Source organism: Chamaea fasciata, unplaced genomic scaffold, assembly GCF_029207755.1.
Source record: "Chamaea fasciata isolate MVZ Bird 193981 ecotype frontalis unplaced genomic scaffold, bChaFas1.0.hap1 SCAF_6, whole genome shotgun sequence".
Classification (NCBI taxonomy): Eukaryota; Metazoa; Chordata; class Aves; order Passeriformes; family Sylviidae; genus Chamaea; species Chamaea fasciata.
The window spans coordinates 60,270,343-60,291,022 of NW_027094091.1; the positions used below are offsets into that span (position 1 = coordinate 60,270,343).

General features: G+C 43.5%; 1 protein-coding gene across 8 annotated transcripts in view; it reads right to left on the bottom strand.

Annotated features, from left to right (window-relative positions):
- The window catches only part of SMAD1 (SMAD family member 1), a 77,570-nt gene that overhangs the window by 23,637 nt on the left and 33,253 nt on the right, over positions 1–20,680 (bottom strand). Inside the window, exon 1 of one of the 8 annotated variants that reach the window (XM_066186533.1) lies at positions 19,729–19,884. The exons of 2 other annotated variants lie outside the window; for them this stretch is intronic. The gene's annotated coding sequence lies outside the window, so the exon portion shown is untranslated. Of the gene's footprint in view, positions 1–1,588; positions 1,611–7,088; positions 7,112–10,995; positions 11,264–19,493; positions 19,604–19,728; positions 19,885–20,680 lie in introns of those variants that run through there. 5 more of the 8 variants (XM_066186535.1, XM_066186534.1, XM_066186532.1 and 2 more) reach the window with 5 other exon arrangements.

The following is a 20,680-nucleotide window of genomic DNA, read 5'->3' on the forward strand; positions in this document are numbered from 1 at the left end:
CTTTGTGCTGCAATGTCTCTGCCAGATATACTCAAGGACTCATGAAGGAGTGGGAAGGACAAGGAAGTCCAGATAAGAGGATTTTAGACAGCACAGTAGGTCCTCAGGCTGGGAGACAAGGAATGGGACTAAAGCGATGGGTCAAGAGGGGGAGGAATTCCACATTTGAAGGAGCCCCAGCTGTGAGCAGCAGGTTTTGTCCTTGTCCAGGCTGGGAGCAGGCAAAAGGCTCTGGCAAGGGAAACAGAAGAGACCCACGACTGGCAGCGAGGGGAAAATGAGACAAAGAGCACCACATCACTGACTTTCAAATAGACAGACAAGACAGGAAACATATCCTGGACTGGATACCAACAGGTTGCAGAGGAAGGGGGAAAGGGAAAAGGATATGAATGTTTTTATTGCCATCAGAACAACACAAAAAAACACCCAAGCAACAACCTATACACACAGAGAATGGAAGGTGTCAGCACAACCACATCAGACAGGATTTCACAGCTAGACTAAGAAAAGATTGCAGACCTTAAAATTGCAAATGCTATGGCACACTTACTTTCATGACTGTCATGCACTGCAATGGTTTCATAGTATACCACTAAATTTGAAGAACTTTAAGCTGAAAACCATCCACTTTCTTCAAATTAACTTGTCACTAGAACAGTTATCTAATTGCAGAAGTTCAGTTTTATTAGGCTGAATGCATAAACTACATTTATGTGAATAATGATTACAGACTAAGACACAGGTCACAGCTACCTACACTGCAAACTGGTACATCCCATTTCTTTTATGCTAAGAACTGTATTTGAAATAATAATGTTAATGCAAAGGGAAGATTTGCATGAGCCTGCGGCAAATTTAAGAATTTGTTTTGTTTCGTGGGCATGTGCTATACTGTTAAATGAACTGAAACTCCATTACTGTCACTGACTCTACTCCAGGTCTACTTTATCCTTACATGCACCGTAAAGTGCTCCATTAAAATGCTGTGCTAATTTAAGAACTGAATTACCAGAACCCCAGTGCATGGGCTTTTAACATGTTTGTAACTGGGTTATTCTCAATTCATATATAGTCTGTATCTCAATCAATACTTTAAGTATCATTTTTCTGCACTTTTCAAACAAAGGATACAAGTTCTACACACAAAAGTTACAAGTTCCAGTAGTATATCAAGTAAAGCTTTCTCGTTCCATTTGAAATAAACAAAAAAGATTTTAAAGGCTTGAGTTGAAGCTCTAATAAAGGAGGAAGTACAAAGTCTACATTTCGACCCAAACTTCATTCAACATTGATAATGTTTGCAGATGTCATTCTACCTAGACCTGACCCATTTTTCACCAAGCTATTTGCTGCGAAAAAGGGAAAGTCCTGTCTGTTAAGACTGTATGTTCACATCAGTGCCTGAAAATACAGCCCCTAACATGGGCTAGTACACGAGCTCTGCACAGACTAAGAGGACACTCAGATGCAGCCCCAAGCAGTCAGACCCAGGCAACAGATCCTCTTAAGTTCTTGGATCAAATCCTGCAGCACACACACATCCCACGCCCACAATCACACGCTCCAAAGCAAGTTTCACCCTCACCATCAAAGCTACGGTGGCATCTCTGTGGCAGCAGCTGCTGGGAGCTGGAGGAACAGCATTAGGCACAGCACTGGGAGGTGAGTTTGGAAGTAATGCAGCTCAGCAGGAGCCAGCTGGGCACCAGCCTCCAGCCAGGGATTCCTGCTGAAGTCCTGCCTCCAAAACAAAACCGAAGCACACCCCAAGCCCTGAACAAGCAGCAAGATAAGGCAAGGGGGACAAAACTCACAGGCTGCTGGTACACTAGTTTCTCTAAGCTTCAAAACTAATATTAAGCTAAAAAAAAAACCCCAAAAACAAAACAAACAGACAAAGAGAAAACCAACAAAACCAAACAAATAAAACCCAAACCACAATGTATGTGGAGAGTTTAGTTTCCAAGAAGCAGAGAGCTTGTCTGCAGTGCTGAGCCCTTGCCAGTACATTCCATTTCCCTTTCTGCCACTCTTGGTTTCTGCCCTGCATCATTTCCTGTATTACTTCTGCACAAAGTGGTCTTATCAGCTGGAAGTGCAAAATAAAGATTAAACCACGAGTCAGCAGATGACAGCCTGTGTCTTTCTTCCCCAAATCCATGTGTCCTTCTGGGAAAGTGGGAGTTAGTATTTCCAACAGCTAAGTGACCCCCAGCCCTTGAAGGGTCTGGTTATTCACGAGGTAGGGATAAAACAGAAACCTAGGCCAAACAACAGGACACTCTCCAAAAGGCAGTCTGGCATCAGTTTAAAGGAAATTGAGTTGTTACCCACTTTTCAGACACTCTCTACACATCCAAACCCGTGCACTTTTTATTATGCGTTCTGTCTGCCGATGGATTCATGGGAACCAACAAACAACTTCCAAATCCCAAAGTTGTTTTACTGGTCTTCCTCCACTGCTGTTGTCTTTTTTGTAATCTTTGGATTATCACACAAACCTGTATGCAGCCTATAAAAAAAATAAGTGAGCATAGTATTTTTATATGTATCTGTTTGGCTAGCCTTGTATTCAAACAAATGTATTTAGGCAAAAGGCCTAAGAGTGAAGTCCTATTTTTCCAGCCATCAAAGAAAAGATAGTAACTCCTTCAGCAACATGAAGCAGACAGTAAAATACTCAATGAGAGTGCTTTCAAATTCCCACAGGAGATCCCATAGGAAACTGTCCCACTTTGCATAAATGACTGTTTTTGATGGGTGGAGAAAGGGTTTGGACAATTAGATGATCCTCTCCCAGAGGGGTGGATGGGGGAGCAAAACAACTTCAAGTTTCAGGCAAACAAGAAGTGACTCTAACTCTTCTACTAATTTAATTATTTGTATTACAGGCTCAGTGATGCAGGCAAAAAGGATCCTATTAAATATTTTTAATATATGCTTAACACAGTTAAAAATGGGCAGGAACCACAGTGAGAATAATTGTTAATAGAGAAAACTATCTAGTCTGTGACTACATTTTAAAAACTCAATTTATCTTAGTCAACCTACCTCTTCCCAGCATCTATTACTTAGTAACACTATAAAGAAACAACAAGCCAAGAGATTTTAATTAGCTTCTTTAAAAATATTTAGTCATATACCCTCTCCGAGAGACATTTTCAGCAACTCATGTAATCAGTACAATATTTAGACGTTAAAAAACCAAACTGAACAGATTTTGGCATAGAAGGCAGGGAGCTGTCTCTTTATTCCAGCAGGAACTATCTCCATGTACAGTTTCCATGTCTTACCAAAAGGCATGAAGTCTAAGCAGCTGCAGTGCTAGAAGTGTAACAACATACTGTGCACTAACTTAATCTAGCTCTCTGTTCCTGGAGAAAGCAGCAAAAAGTTTCTGTTCCTTTCTTCAAGTAATGTGATTTGTGAAACAAAGTCCGGAGTCTTCTGCTGAATTACCCTCCTTTTAGTCAACAAATCCTTTCTTTGCACCTTCTTACGGCAGAAGATCAGATCTTGCTCAGCTTGGAAAAATGCACTAAACCTGGTAGAAACCTCAGTAACATTACAACATACATGCAAAGAGAAAGCATGTTTCACATCAGAGTGCTGTAGAAGTCATTAGAGAGCTTGTACAGATCCTGACTTGGCTTCCTTTGTAGGTTTGGAAACGACAAGAAGGAAAAGAAAAAAAACCTAACTCTTTTATGTTCTCTTGGCATGGTAGGAAGAATTCAAAAAGACACTGAAATATGTGATCCTGTGTTCTGATATACAACACATCGTTCGAGGAAAGAGGAACACAGTGGTGTTGAAAACACCTCATCACACCTAACAGAGTAGGCAGGGTTTTCCTGACACTGCATTAGGCTCCCTTCCTTACTTAGACCCAGCCAGGGCCAGGAGGATAGCAATCTGCAGCCAGCTCTGTGAAGTGACCTCTGTTACAGCCCAAAATACCCCGTCTGTCAAAACTTGTCTTGGGCCATCCCTTGTGCTATTTGGCTGAGGGATTGCCCTTCCAAGAAAATCTCCCATGTATCAGCGTACAGCCCACAGGGAAAATCCTGTCAGACACCCACGAGCACCCTTTAGTTCAGCAGGCAGGGGGAGGGCAAAATGAAAGCATAGGGGCAACCTAGGATTTACCAGCAGAGGGGAGGAGGGCAACAGTGACCCAAAACCCAAAAAGCCCATTGCTGTGTTAGTCCAGAGCATAAAGGGATAACCTTACACTATCAGGATCTGCCAGCTCCATCCCAGTGCTCCCCACAGTGCAAACCAAGAACACAGTGTTCGGCCAGCTTCTACAGTGAACCGCAGCTTTTCTTCCACCCGCCTCCCCACTTGGCTTCTGGCAGACAAGGCACTGCTCCTTGCCCTTGAAGTCCCAGCTATCACAACTGCAAGAGTTAAATGATAGCAAATTCTTACAGGTCTTCTGGATTTGAAGGTACCAGATTTGAAAGATGTATGGTAGCTTCACTCTTGTGTCACTGGGAAAAAAATACCCGTTTTCCATACACATTAGAAACCGAATCCTGTGTTACAATACAACTAAAATGGAACAGAAGTCTTTCTAGGCAAGTATATCATTGTAAAAAAAGCACATGGCAAAGGCTCTTTCCCAGTTTTAACAAACATGCATCAACAATTAGATCTGCCCTTGTCCTGGTTAAAGAACACTTCCTCCCAATACCTTTGCAACTGTTTTGACCTATTGAAAACCATACTCCGAATTTAAACACCACATCCTTCATGGGTTTTATTTCCACCACGTTTACAAAAAACACTAACACTATACAGCCTCCTAAGTGATCACCAGATCCTCAAATCCTGCCTTTTTCACCGGAGATGAAAAACACACTGCTGAACTTTACCCATCCTTGCATTCAGATGCATGAGAGATTCCAAAAAAGGCACAAAACACCAGCTCTCCCTTTACCGCCTGCTGGTCTCCTTGCCGTGCTTATTTTTATATTGCCAAGACTACAGGAAAAAACTAAAACCAAGTTTGCCAGGAGACTTGGTCAGGAAGCTGGGTAAGCCTGGTGCACAGCAGGGCTAGTACAAGTAGGATAGATCAAAACATCCATCCAGGTGTGCACAAATCCCTTCTGGTGTCGGCGAGCAGCGGGACTGAATCGGATGTGCTTTCAAAGATTATCTCTAAAACCGCAGCCTAGTACTTTAACCAAGGTCAGGAAGGAACTGTAACTTGATGATTTAGTCAAAACTCTGGCACAGATGGGACTGCAAAATGTGAACTACACTAAAATAACCTAGAAGATGAATACAAGGCTGTGAATCACAAAACTTGCCAGAATAGTGTTCATAAGGTGTTTTCCTAAATGCTATGTAGGAAGAGACTCGTCATTCTTCACTCTCTCCAAGCTAAAGGCCTCTTAAAGAAATCTTCAAACTATGACAAGACATTCAAAAGAAAAACTTATCTAAAAATAACAGCTGTCAAGAGACGTTATGATTTACCAGCCACCACAGTAAGTATTTCATTGTGCATCTTTGGGGCAGGTTTATCGTTGTCATTTGTGCTGTGGTGTCCCTAAACTCAACACATTGTCCCACCAGGACACTGAGAGCACTCAGGAGTACAGGAGCAGCCAAGGATCTCAGTCAGCATTGTTAGATGACACAGACCAAGTCCCGAAAAATGCAGGAGAACCTCTAAGACCAGTCTGGAGCACTGGTTTGTGCTGGTTTGTGAACACCCACAAGGATGCCAGGACTAGCCTAGCTATCAGAATAAGTTAGAAGTCCTTTTCTAAAAGGTGAAAAATCTGGGGAAAACAGATTCATTTTTTTTCCCTTTCATCATAAAACTCCTGCATAACTCCCTTTTTCCACAAAGACCATTCCCTTTCCTGACTTTTTGAACTGTCTTTAGAAAACAGGTGTTGTTTACAACAATAACAAACACACATCTGTGTGGGTGTGTTAATACACACAAAGGCAGGATAACTGAAACCTCTTCCTATATTTAGATCTGTCTGGTCAGCTCTAATTGCATAATTTAATCAAAACCCTCTCCAAGGGAAACACATCCATATTCATCACAGGCATCAAAGGAAACATCTTTACAAACTATATCCTTTTACAAACCAACACATGGTCCCACATCACTTGTCCAATTGTTGAATTCCTCCTTTGGGAAGGGCACGGAATTTTATTTCTTTTTATCAGCTGAAAAAAGCATTTCCCTCCAATTCATCAGAACAGGGCGGGAAGAACTTCCTTCACAGGTGAGATGGGGAAAATTTACTGACATGTCACTTTCAGGGGTTTTTTTAGGCAGTTAAAACATACATCTGCAGCATAAAGGAAAACCTTTAAAACAGAAAAGAAAGAAAAACGCCCCATCACCACTCAGGCATCAAAATTTTTGAGTGAAGCTCATAAAATGCAAGATGTGTTTTGTCTTCAGAGAACAGCAAAGTCTAGCACAGACTGCATGAATTTAAAGAGAGGTTTGTCAGCCCCAGCCAGAGCAGTGCTCCAACAGGGTATATTTTAAGGAGGGGAACCCCACCAAATGCACTCCAGTTATGCTCAGCTGAGGCAAGTCACTGCTCCTACAAATGATTAATTTCACCAAGAGCATGCACCAATACAGTTACATCAGCTGCATTAAACCACTTCTAAAGACTATGACCCAGACCTCATTTATCAGAGATTAAGTAAAGATGTTAAATTACAGCTCAAGATCCCTAGCTTTAAAGCAGAATCCTTCACCAGATCAAGAGATGACAAAAACTGAGAAGAAAAATTATTCACTAATAAAAGAGTTATTGGGTCAAGCCTCAGCAAAACAAAACAAACTGATGAAAATTAAACAAAAAAAGTAATGCTGTTCAATTAATCTTTCCACAAATTTGTTCTCCACCAACCATTTATACACCTAAAATAGGAAGAGTCAGTTTGCCAATGCTAAAGACATTTAAGCGCATTTCATGAGATGCACGCTTTACTTTTTTAAAAGGATTCCTCCAGCTTTCCTGGTTTTTGCCTTATCTGTAAAAACTAGAGAGCTATTATTTTGCCTTTAAACAACTTCTGAAACACTGTACCTTCTTCATGTCTTTAAAATGCCCACGTTGAATTTCATCAAGTGCCCTGCAATTCACAACTACCATTCTGGACAGAGAAAGTGTTTAAAGATGACACAGCTTTCCAAGCCAAGTTTATACAACTCAGACACAAACACCAATATTTGCCAGACTTCCACTGTCCAATGAAACATTATTTAATTACAGCATGCCACGAGTGGCCTTCTGAAAACCAGGACTGGACTTCAGATGACACAAAGCCCAGTGTGCTCCAGGTCCTCAGGACAGTGAGGAGCAGCTGCACAACCCCACCACAGCAGATACTCCCTGGCAGTTTCTTGATATTTATCAAGCCCTCCTAAGTCACAGACCCTTTATAAATGGAAGATCACAGCGTTTATAGATGCCCCTTCAGCTTCCACAAAAGACAAACTCTTTAAAGTTTACAATTTACAGGCAAGTACAAATTAGGGATCCTCTTGAGACAAGTCATGGACACTTTGGGTTAACATTTAAAATGCACCCACAAACACTTAGAAAGGGTTGATCGCAGCCTTTACCTGCAGGGGAGGTACAACCCTGAGCGTGCCTACGCTAAAAACAGACCCAGAAGTCATGGACACACCTTTCCCCTTCCAAAAGGGCAAAACAAGGGTGCAGACATACATGAGTCAGAGATCCAAAAAACTGTGGGATGAGGCAAAAGCAGCTGTCACAGCCCTGTGCCAGAACATCTGCAGAATCTCACATCAAACTGTTTTCTCATATTCCTGAGATCAAGGCTTTGGAGCATTCTGTACAAAGGCTTCAGCCCACAGATAGGAACTGATAGCTAATACAGCAGTTGGGAACTGCATAGCTTGAAAGGAAGTGGGAGATATCCTCCTACACGGCTTACTGGGAATATGGAGGTTCTACAACAAGAGAAAAGGGCTGTAATCTGTCTGTCTGATTGCCTGGTTATCTGTAAGCTTTTCATGACTTTTGGAAGAGGAACCAAGCCACATAAAGAATCACTCAGTACCCTTTCCTTATCTGCAAGCTCCTCTTAACAGAGCCTGTATGACTGTGCGTATGGCAATAAGACAACCTACTAATCACTCCACCGTAATTTTTTGAGACCAGTTTGATGTTTCAAAAGCCAGGTTTTGCAAAGTCTCTTGCAGTCGAGACACCAAAACACAGCATTTTCCACATGCTCTGCGAGGCCAGCAGCAGGCTAGATTAGAACAGTCATAACGCTTCCAAATTTTCCACTGCTGTCTGCTACTGAACAAACAGCCACAGCTGGCCTGGTACTGAGGATGGACAGAAGAACTCCAAGTTCCAACGTCGCTTGCCAAGACTATTTACTTCTAGGCTACAAGCTAGTGCACAGAAAGAACACACAAAGATTTCAGACTCCTTGTCTTTTAGCTACTACGTAGATGTCTTTCATTCTGGGGCTAAAATCAGCACTCCCCAGCTTCCGAGATAAGAAGCCTTGAGGCTCAAACAACCCTGACTGCTGGCTGGGCTGCAAAATTGAGAGTCTTCATGTCCCAAATCAGTGAAAGCAAGAAGTTCGGCAAAGGTGTGATGGAAAAAATCAGGAATATCAGATTTGAGCCAAAGCAGCCTGCCATCCCCACTGCCAGTTCTCAACTGTTCCCCGTCCACAAACCACAGGAGATGCACTGGGTTTGACCATGAGCAAGAGTCATTCCAGATAAACTGGGGGGGGGAGAAGGGCAAAGGGAACAGTTATCCAGCCAACTGCAGTAAATAGCCCTGGAGCATTTATGCCAGTTATGCTGATGCTTTCTGCAAAGAAGCCTCTAGCCAAGCCAGAGGTAAAAATGAAAAAGATGTTACAGTCAGATTCCCATGTTCTGGAGAGTTCCTCAGCACAGCAGCAGGCTACAAGGGAATTCAGCGAGTACCTCATTCCAGCACTAGGAAAAGTAGTAGCTCCCACTACTAGGGAAATACCTACGATTTGTATCTTCAATCTGTAGATAGTCTAATTCCTTAAAGTTAAGAAATATACTACAAAGATGCAAGTAACAAAAATCAGTAAGGGCTTTTAAACACATTCACCACATAGCACCAAAACAAATGCTTCCTAAATTTCTTTTGAGAAAAGTGGATTGAAAGCCAAAAATCTGAAGGTGATTTATGCTGTGGTGCAGAACCCAGGAAAGCTACAAACAGTGCACTGGCTCACAGCACAGATCAGCTTCAGGTGTCCTAACTGTCGTCACTTGCAGTGATTTCTGGTAACGCCAATCTGCTTTTACAGAAGCGTTTTTAGCGGATTTAGTACTTGCCTTTTCTCTGATTTCTTGATAATGCTGCTAACTGTACCCAGTTTGCCAATTCTTTCAAATTCCTCTAACGAGGAAAATAAAGTTTCTATTACCAAGAAGTTAAACTTGGACATTCTCTTCCTCCTGAGGAAAAACACTTGTCCCGTCTCACATAGCACATGCACTAGATGTGTTCTGCTCATGCAGTTGCATCAAACTAGAAAAACACCTCTAAGACAGCTTGCAGTTTATACCAGCAAAACAACACTTGACCAGGAAAGCTTGTTTTAAGTGTTGCTCTCCATCTGTCCTCCCTCACCCCCCATAAAAGACACTGCACCATTAATCACTGCCGTTTTGCTGCCAATAGAGCTACACTGGGGCTTTGTGGCTGACGTAACTGTTGGCAGTCGAGTCTCTCCCTGCTAATCACCAACAGAAGTATCTGGGAAGAAAACCCTGTAAATTAGACCTTTCCTTGGCCAGCACTTTAAGGAAGTCTCCATCTGGGAGCGCTACAGCACTCGCCTGTGACTGGCTACCTCCAGCAGCTGCCTCGGGCCAGCAAGGTCACAGATCCACAAGCCCCAAGGGGCTTGCTCCCACCCAGAAAGAAAAGGTTTCCCTTTACTCCCTTGTGCCAGCCTCGGTACTGCAGCACAACTTCCCCTCCACCTCTCAGTCAGTTCACATTCCTAACCTGGCAGAACCAACATAAACCAAAAGACACATTCTGCGAGATCAGATACGAGCACCGAAGTCATCCAGCCAGGCTATGCGAAGAAATCCATGGCTGGAACTGAGAGAAACGCAGCTCTTAAGAGTTCTTTCCATCTTAGGGAGCTGCCACCCTCAAATTTGAAGTGATATCCAGGTCAAAGATTAGCTCACATTCAGACACAAGTACTTCAGCTGATTTGCAAAACCTGCTCTCATGCCCAGAGCGAGGAACCCTGCCTTGGCTGGTTCTGAAAAACCAAACACTCCAGCAAGCAATTCACCCCCCTCTACTGCCACTGCCTTCTGTTCTAGTAGCTAGACAGCAAACTTGGGGGAAAAAAAGAGCCATTTCACATCCATCTATCCAAAACATACCACACACTGCAGAGTTTTAGGCTGAGAGCATTTATAAAATATTTTCCACATGAAATATAATACAACACATTACAGAAACTATAATTGCATTATCCTACGTTTTTAAGCTAATAAAGACAAAGACTTTTCCTTTGGCTACTACATCCAAGAGAAAGCACTTAACACTGACACTAGCTAGCATGGATAATAAAGGGCCTGTTATTAAATATGCCAGACTGTAAAGCCAGCAGCGGGCAAAAACGCAGAACAGGAAACTGCAACAGTCAAGACAGCAAGCTATGTGTAAGTCATCTTTTCCAAGACATTCAGCAAGGTCAAAATTCACATTTGTCAGACGAGTATAGCTCATCACTGCATTCACCAGGTAATCAGCAGAACTAAGATGATGACATAACCAAGTTCTGTTCTATCTACCTATCTTCTTAGCAATAAAAAGGAAGCGTCTGACATTAGCGTAGTAGAGACAGCCATGCACTCAGAGTGCCTCAGTAAAACTTCAGAGGGCTTCAAATATCAGCTCCTTGTTATCTAGAAGCCTTTCCTACCTTTTCTCTGCACCCTCCCATGGGCAGCTCCACGCAATTCTGGCTCTTTCTCTCCTCCTTCTGCAGTTCCAGCTCACTGCTTCCTGCCCCTAGCACAGCCACCTACCCCTGTCTATCCCCTGTACAACATCTTACCCTTTCTGTCCCTCACACAACCTCTGTCCCTTCCTCCTCACAGCATCTCCAGCGGACACCAAAGGATTGCCTCTTAGCTCACTTACGCTTTTATCACACCCATGGATGTGGGGGCAAGGCTGTTCCCACTCTCTGCTAATTAACCCAGCTGCAATATATCGGAGGCAAGATTACCTTTAGCACTATCTGTGTGTGTCTTCCTACATGACAAGAGCAAGAGACTGCGTAAGGGGAGATGAAATTCTGGTCATGAATGTTGGAGGCTCATGCTAAGACCTCAGTAAAGCCACTCAAGTTGGCTCTCTGTCCCTGCCACCTCCCTCTTCCCTTCGTGTACAGGAAAGCACATGCTTTAGATGTGTTTGGGGTTCCTGAAATACTACCACACATTTGAAATATAACCAGTGCAACGGCATTATGCGTGTAGCAATCCTTGAAAGCCATCACATGTGTGTTGGCAGGTCTTTTGAGGTTCAACTAAATTTCAAATCTACTTTATTCAATGTTGGGACAAAACAATAGAGCAGTTGTCACACAACTAGAAAAACAGAAGTCATCCAAATGTGGTCCTGGGCAACCTATATGGCCATGACTGAGCAGGGGGCTGGACCAGATGACCTCCAGAGGTCCCTTCCAATCTCAACCATACTGTGAGTCTGTGAAGTTCTCCAATTAATTTGGTCACACATCCGGAAAGCAACTGTTTCAAGACAACTGGATAGAACCCTGCTTGCCCTGGCACAACTAACATTGCATCGAGTGCTGCTACACTCAGGTAGGGACTGAGCTCTGTTTGCTGTGCACAGGCAGACATGCAAGAAAGCTGCTTTCTCCCTGATTTTGATGACTTCAGAGAATCCAGAAGCCTTCTCAATTGCCTCACCCTTCCTTGGTGCTCGTACCCTTGAAGTTTGGCTTCATGTACGGCTCAGTTCCATTAAAACCAAGTCCTCATCACTGTCACCTTGCTTCACCTACAGCCCGGGTAAGAAGCCACTTTCCCACCATTTCCAACATTTTTCACTGGTTGTGAGGTACTGGAAGATTTTGACCTAGAGAGGTTCCCATCCCCTACTCATCACTATAGCACCAGATACCTGAAGCAACCCTGACTAAGCCCTGTCATGTTCATGTCCTGTTTGTCTCCCAGCCCATCTGCAAAGGCAGGATGGATTATTTTATTATTACACACGGAATTAATTCAACAGAAAAAAAAACAAAAACAAACACATTGTAGTCTGCAGTTTTACTAACCTGAATAAAGCCCTTCCTAGATTAAAATAAATCCAAACCCACCTTCCCCAAAGTATATTTCAGCCCAGAAACTGTAACAGTGGGAAAAATATGTCAAATTTCACACCAGAGCATTTAGATATCAAGAGAAAGACCCTTTATCAAACAGGACTGCATTTTATTGATGAGCCAGTTTTAATAACTTTTCAGGACCTGGGAGCAGAATCTACACTCCTGAGCAGGTGCTAGTGAGTGACCTAACTTGAAAGTAAATTTCTTGCTTCATGTAAGACTGCTCAGAAACCCTTGGAAAAAAGACAACTGGCTAACAGTGAGCAAGGGTGTTCTGCCAACTATTTTGTCCTCCCAAAACGCTAGCAGAGTTTGTTTTACAACATCTTGGGAGGGCTAGAAAGAAAAGGAAAGTAGTTAAAAAACAACAGAGAACAAAAAAAGCCAACCCATACTTTTTTTTTTTTTTGCTCTTCTCCAGCTGGATAAATTACAGGGACACTCCAGAGAATTAAACCATCAACTGAAAGAGCAGAAGAAGTCAGTTTCACACCACCTTCCAGCCTCTCTCTTACTTACACACAATACCATGTTTATCTGGACAAAATTTTGGGACCCCTCTCTCCCCTGCCACAGAAAATACGTCCAGTTACAAGCTACGTATTTTTCCCTCAACAGATCAGTTGAATCAAAGTCCTTACTAGTAAAATGCATGTAAGACAACAAGGGTGCTTGATTAATTCCTCCCACGTCAATATTCAAATGAAACCTAACAGATACAAAGGTGAAATACACGGGCAGAATGAAGTCAAATATGGAGCTCATTAACAGCATCTGACCAAACAGCAGATGTTTCCTCCTCCTATCACCCTTAGGAACACATTTAAGGGGAAGCCACAATTTGTTGCAACATGATTCTCCAGTTATTTACTTCATCTTTAACCAAAACTGATTTTAGGCTTTTAAGCATTTAAACGGCATTTGAGTATTTATATATAAATAGTTATTACACACAGAGACCTTGCTAAATTTACAGGCTCTTCTCAACTATATATAGGTGTAGCCTACCTTTATCTGATCCAAACAATTCAACTTTCAACAACAGTGACTATTATTTTGGGTATCCACATGTGCACACACACACGACATACCTATCCACTTTAAGGAACCTATATACACACCACTGTAAGAATGCAGTATCTTTAAGAGTCTCATGCCCTTGTTTCAACATGCTACATCAGACAGAATGCTGCTATTTTTTTCAATGCCTTAAAATGCTTGAAATCAGAAGTCTGAAATTACTTACAAGAGAAATATCTCTGTAATTTAATCTTTCACGTAAACACAGAAGAATGAGATACCAGTTTGCAGTGCTGAGCAATGAGAAAGAAAAGCATTCTCTGAACTCATGGAAAACTTTGCAACCTGCCACAGAAGCGTCAAGCGTGTACTCATGTGCTTTTTTTCCTTTCATCTACTTAGACACATCCTTAAGCATGTACATCAGCCACCTCTGTAGAAGAAATTCTGCAATGCTGCAAACCCTGAAATCCAAGTTCTACTCGTGGATGAAATTTGTATTGAGAGGACGTATTTTCAGCTTCCCCTCAAAAAGCTTCCAAGTACTGAAGGAAGGTCCATCAGTCAAAACAGGAGGGCAGATCAGAGTCTTACACCCATGCTGGGGAGAGACACGAGGAGACAGCAAAAACTCTCATTATTCTGTCTATAATCACTTCAAAAAATTTTAATGGGTATCTTATTTTCAAGTTACCAAATATTGGATTGATAGTCCATAGACTACTTTGATGTGGATTAGCATTTTAGTAGTTTTAATGACAAAAACATGCAAGTGATATGCTTCTGAATACCATGAAGTGCTATAATTCAGACTGTCTACACCGGCTTAGACGGTCTCATCTGCTGCCATGTTGGGAAGAGTGTTCCCTTTATGAGTACAGAAATATGAAATAATGCTTCAGAAATCACTGGTGAACCACATTAATGATTTGCTTACATGCCAACTCAACATAATAGTTGGGTTTGGATGATACTGCTTTGAACAGTGCCTAAATATAATGACTTATATAAAGGCAGGTTCAAAAATAATTTGTTTTCCTCCTTGTACTCTAGACTTTGCCTCTGCATGCTGGAGAGAGGGTGGGGGAAGAACCAAACGGGAGAGACTGGTGACATGTCTTCTAATATCACTCTCCTGAGTGGGTAACCCATATTGGAATAAAAGTGACATAGTCCAGAACAATTACAGAGCTACATTAGAACGACCAAATTGTGCAAGTGTCCAGAATAGCTCTACTGCTCATCACCCCTACAATGGCAAGTCTAGAGACAGGAAGAAAAAAAGGTTCAACCCCTGATCTAAACTCAGCTTCTACACAGTCTCCAGGACAGCGATCACCACAAGAGTACAACTGAGCAAAGCAATCCGTGCTTGCAGAAAACCCTTTAGAATTGGCTCAACCCAGCTGCTGTGTGGCACTATGGCCCCACAATCCTTCCACCGGGGCAATCCCACATCCTTCCTCCTGTCCCAAAATAAAAATAATAATCCAAATGGACCCATCTCCACAGCTCAGCAGAGGTCGGTGTTTCACGTGTACAATACCTGTCCTCCCACAGTCTAATTAGGAGTAGTGTGCGTGCCCTTTGTTCCTATTAAACTAAGAGGAACTTCCAGTGCCAACACATGGAGGTGTCAAATGGATGCAGGGAAGAGAATCTTGTATGATCTGGGCTCATTCTAGAAAATGTTTTCATTCCTTGAAATCAGCCCATCTTATGAAATGTTTGCCTTCTCTATCCCGTCAAAAAACACAGGCATCCCCCACTCAAATACACAGCAACCCGAAAAGCTTCTGTAATGCAAATTACCATTTGTCTGAGGAGGAGGATAGGGATCTTTGTGCCAGCCAAGGGTGTCCCCACCCATGAATCCATCCTCTGTAAAGCCGTCCACAAGAGGCCCAATAGAACGTTTTCTCTGGTTATTTCAATTCTTGAATAGCAACATTCTAAAGGAAAAACAGTTACGCCCCAGACTGCAGGGATACAACTCTAAAACTTAAAAAAGAGCGATTTAAAATAACTTCTTTCCCATCCCAAGCAGAACCTTCCATTCTAAGATAAAAATTCTCTATGCTGTTCTACAGCTTGAGGAAAATAGCTTGAGAAGTGCAAGATGCCTGTGCAGATGAGCCTGTAAGTCACCAGCATTTTAAACCTTGCTTGCCAGCTTGGGGTTTATATTTTAAACTCAAAATTTCCACCCAGTACATTTCAAAGGAAAACCTCTAGGAACTCCCAATCACCTTTTAATTTTTAAGACTGGTATGCATTCAGTTTTTTGCTATACACAGAAGAAAGGCCAGTGGAAGAACATTACTCTCCTGTTACTACAGGGAAAAACAGTGAAGTTTTTATGGGCAGAACAGACCTTTCCCCACTCTGAAAGCAAAAGTCGGTGAGTTTGTAATGAAAACCTAAACCAGAAATTAAAAAAATAACCAGAAACAAAACCAACAAAACCCCCACACATTAACCAGGCTCACTTCATTAACCATAAAGCAATTTGTGCAATCTGACTTTCATTTTCACAGATTTTATGGCTCTCTTTCCAACACAGGTAGTTTCCTCATCTGCACTGACACAGCAGAAGACAGCTCCACATTCACATTTGAAAAGCCACTGCATGCCAAAGTGAGCTTTAATTCCTTTATCTGCCACTCAAAAAGCACCTTAGCTAAAGCACACGCTGTTGAGGTGCAACCGAACCTGGTGAGTAATAAATCTCTTACCACTAGTGACCATTTATTTTGTCTGCCTCACTTCCATGCCTCAAAATTATTTTTTTTACTTATATTTATGACTAAAAATAAGGTACGTTTCTTTCTGGGCTGAGAGACCCTCAGGAGATTAAAAATTCACACCGATTCAGGGATGAGGAGTTGGTTTAAACACTAAAAAATGCAAAACTCTCAAATCCCCAAGCAGCACACTGAGTAGGAGAAAGAAGAAAAAAAACAGTTTTAGCAGGATTTTTCTCAAAACACATCATGGTGATTTTACCAGCAGAAACAGCAAGACCTAGGACGCTGAGTATTTAGCAAACATTTTACTACCTATGGCATGCTATTTCCTAGGGCTGTTAGAGGAAAACACGAATAGCCGCAGTTGCCTTCACTAAGGAAAGTGACCTGTGCCAACTCGTATTCAAAATTACAGTCTCTGTTCTGGAAGAAGTTTGGCCACACAGTTCAAGAAATGACTTAAACAAATGTCTTATACAAGAACTCACATCTGCAGGAATATTTCAACAGGCAGTTACAAACTTCTAGAAATACTAGGGGGAACAAAGCCAAACCATTGGCTTGTTTGCCTGTTTGTTCCTTTGAGATCTGATAGCACGGTCTGCAGGTGAAGTCTAGCTGATCCTTGAGAAAGGACGGATAAATTTCAGAGATTCACTCACAACCACTTCCCCACGCACACATTCCGAAGCTGCACATCCTTCATCCAGCTCAGCTCCTAATGACTGCAAGGAAGACGTTGACAGTCAGCCTAAATTGGTTCAGCTTTTACTGTTCACAGGGCCACCAACTTTAATTTCAACTACTCTTTGCATAACTTAAGTAATACACACAGAGCTCTCTTTATTTGATTCTTAAACCAGCCGTATCTGAAGCACAATGGGACATGGCACAGACACTTGCTTCACTGCCCTCATAATATGGTTTAATTATGATGACTGAACTAACAGGCTCACATCATAGACTTTTACAGGTTGACCCTGTGTCATCCTGATGTATCATTTTGCACCAGTTCAGTGCTGTAAATCAATTTAAGATCTCCAGCAGGTTGAAAAGGCTGGTAATGATGCTTTCTCTGCAGTCTCTGGGGACTCCACATTATACACAACTTACATTATTTATAAAGCTGAGATGATGCCTCCATTAGGCCTGTAAGACTACTCAAATGATATTTTACACACACAGCTTGGGCTGCACAGAGCAGAACACTGGCAATATGCAATATCCAGTGCATTCATGCTTTAATTTAAAAAAAGAAAAAAACAAAACAGTCACAACCTCTTCATTTTTAAAAATTAAATCTTTATCGCAAGCCAAGAAATTCATAGTTTAATCTGAATAATTTCCTAGTACTCAGGAACACAAGTAGCACTTTCATTAACCTTTGTATTGTTTTTCTTCACATTCAACTCTTTACTTCTGTTTTCAAACTACAGAGGAAAAGCAAACACCAAACTCTTCAGTTTTCAAATATTTGATTTGATGGTTAATATTTATACCAAAACAGAAAGATCTCCATCTGTTTACTCTGTCACTTCCCTCAAATGTATCGGATCATCACATCTTCAAGGGTACACAAAAAAGCAAGTTGAACAGAACAGAGCAGGAAAAAAATGTATTTGATTACATACCCAATGGTAATGGGGTCAAAACAGATGCAAGGACAAATCCCTACCCTTAGGGTAACCTGATCATGCCTTGAACTGATCATTTCTCATAGCTGTGGAAGCCTCCCGGATCGCCCAAATCAAGGGAAATTTCTCTCAAGCACCTACTTACAGTCTGAAGTAAATTGCAAGACTTCATCCCTAAGACCACAGCAAGAACTCCCAAAAGGGCCAGATCTCTCTCATTTTCATACTGATGTTCTTCCAGTCACGACAGAGAAGTGAGCACTCAAAACCTGCACTAAAATCCAATGAGAATCTTGAAAAAGCTTCATAGCACTGCTCTCTGGTTCAAGGGGGAAATTAAGTATTAATCACCTGCAACTAAAAAACTCGCGTCTCATAACTCAGCCAAGTCATTACTCACAAGTAAAAGAAAAAAAATAAGCCAAACTTAGGTTCCCTCACATGATTTGCTTCTATTGTTTGACATGACAAGTTGCATGCAGTCAGCCACATGAAGAATTACAGACACACACCTGCAAAGAAAAGTGTTCTCCGCGGGCAGGGCAAGCTACAGTTTTTAGTCTTACTCCTGAGTGCCGCTTAAAAACATATATAACTATTGGAAGAAAAAATATTAAACAGGTTTACTTTTTCTGACTTCCCCTCTGTGTGCAGAAGAGATTCCAACTATCAGTTATGACAGCTCTTTCCTAAGAAGCATGTTAGTTTTCAGGTGCAGGATCTTTGGACGCTGACATCCATTAAACACTGACATGTTTCAGGCAATGATCTTGCCCATTTGCCTGTATCTGAAATACACATCTACTTTTACTCCTCCCCATCTGGCTCTAACAATACTGTTTTTATTAACCTCTGTTTAAAATACTTCCCCAAATAAAACCGTAGACATGCAGCGTGCATCATTTTATCCTAAAGTACACCAAAATAACACTAAATTTTCAGAATAAGCTGTTGTTATCCAGATAAAAGCGAACTGTAAAAGCGAACTGTAAGGTCTACGTACCTTCTTCAGATTGATCTACTAACAAAAGAGCAATCACAGCAACCCTGCCTCGGTCAGAACTCCCTCTGACTTCAGTTTATATTAAAAAAAAAAGCTCCGTATTTGGCCCAGATCCTTTCAAACGCATGACTGAATATTTCCACGCCAGTAAATTTTAATAAGTTTTAAAGATCCATATTCAGGATAAGATTATTTGGCTGTGCGAGTATATGAAGCAACTATACTGAGGAGGGGGAAAATCTCAAGCATCCAAACCCTCTAACAGGGAAAGAAGGAGAAAAAAAAAAAAAAAAAGAAAAAAAAAAAAAAGTGAACTTTCCTTGACCTCTAAGCACAGATTTGTCATTAAAGAAGAAAGTGGGGGGGGGGGGGGGGGGGGGAACAGGAGAGGAAGGGGCTGCGGAAAGAAAGGAGAAAAAAGGAAAGGGGGAAAGGAAGAAAGAAGATAAATTAGAGGGAGAGGGACGCGGCCGGGCCGAGGCGGGAGGCGAAGGGCTGTTCCCGCACACACAAAGGCGGCCCCTGCCCCGCCGGCCGGGGCTCCGCCGGGTCCCCGCGGGCCACCATGGGGCCGGGGCCGGGGAGGAGCCGCAGGACGGCGGCTTCCCGGCGGGGAAGGGCTCTGCCGCCCGCCGGGCCCGGCGCGGCACCTACCCTCCAACTTGGAGCCGGGAGCGGTCCCCGCCGGGCCGCCGCAGGGACGCCATCATGCCGGGGAGGAGAGCGGGAGCGCGGCGCTGCCCGGAGCCGCTCCCGCCCCGCGCCCGGGGACCCCGCGGCAGCGCCCCGCAAGGACCGCGGAGGAGGAGGAGGATGCGCGGGCACAGCCGCCCGGCCCCGGGGGCACTGAGCGGGCTCTGAGAGGCGCGGGGGGACGCGAAGTTGTTACCGGCTGGCGGGCGGTGACGGGCGGCCAGCAGGCAGCTCCTCCGCGCCGGGATCGGGATCGGGATGGGGATGGATGTGGCCCGGCTGGCGTCAGGCGGCCGGAGCCGCCCCGCGCCGCTCACCGGCACACTCACACACACACTCACACACACACACGCACCGGCCCGGCCAGGGATCCTCCCCAAATTCCCGCCCCCGCCGCCGCGCCGCCGGGTCCCGCTGGGAGCGCTGCGCCCGCCGCCGGAGAGCGGCCCCGGCCCGGCACGGCCCGGCACGGCACGGCACGGCACGGCCCGGGCGCTGCGTGCCCTAACCCGCAGCCCGACCCCCGCCCCGGGTGTGAGCCCCCTCCGGAACCCTCACTGGGCTTCAAGGGCGTTTCTGCCCCGCCGGAGCGGCTGCGGAGCGCCGGCAGCGGGGCTTCGGGGACAGCGGCGGATGCTGTCGGAGTTAAAAGTCAATTCCTGATCGAACAGGATTATGTCACGCCGCTTGCCACAGGTGATTCAGCCTTGACACGGTCTAGTCTTAATACTGAATTAATTGCTGTAATACCTCCCAATGACAGAGCACTCTCTATCCCCAGGTGTTTTACACGTGGACATCCTCCTGCCCACAGGTATTGCTGCACTTACTCCTCATTCATGGCAGGAAACCCATTACAGTGCGAGAGGCTTCCTGTGCAGTCAGACCCACAGTAATGAAGCCTCACGCCGCTGTCCCTCTGAAAAGATCGTGAACTTCGTTTGGATCTGCAAGTGTCAGCTCCAGAGTGGAACTGGCTGAAAGTTTGGAGCCCACATGTGGAACGCTGAGCCTCTCCTGCCTGCTGTGTTTACCAGGATCTTTTTAGTAGTCAGATAAGTGTTGCACAAGCAAGATTGAACTGAAACTGATTCTTTAACAAATACTTTGGCTTTTACCCAGTCATCGTACCTGGAGGGACATATGAA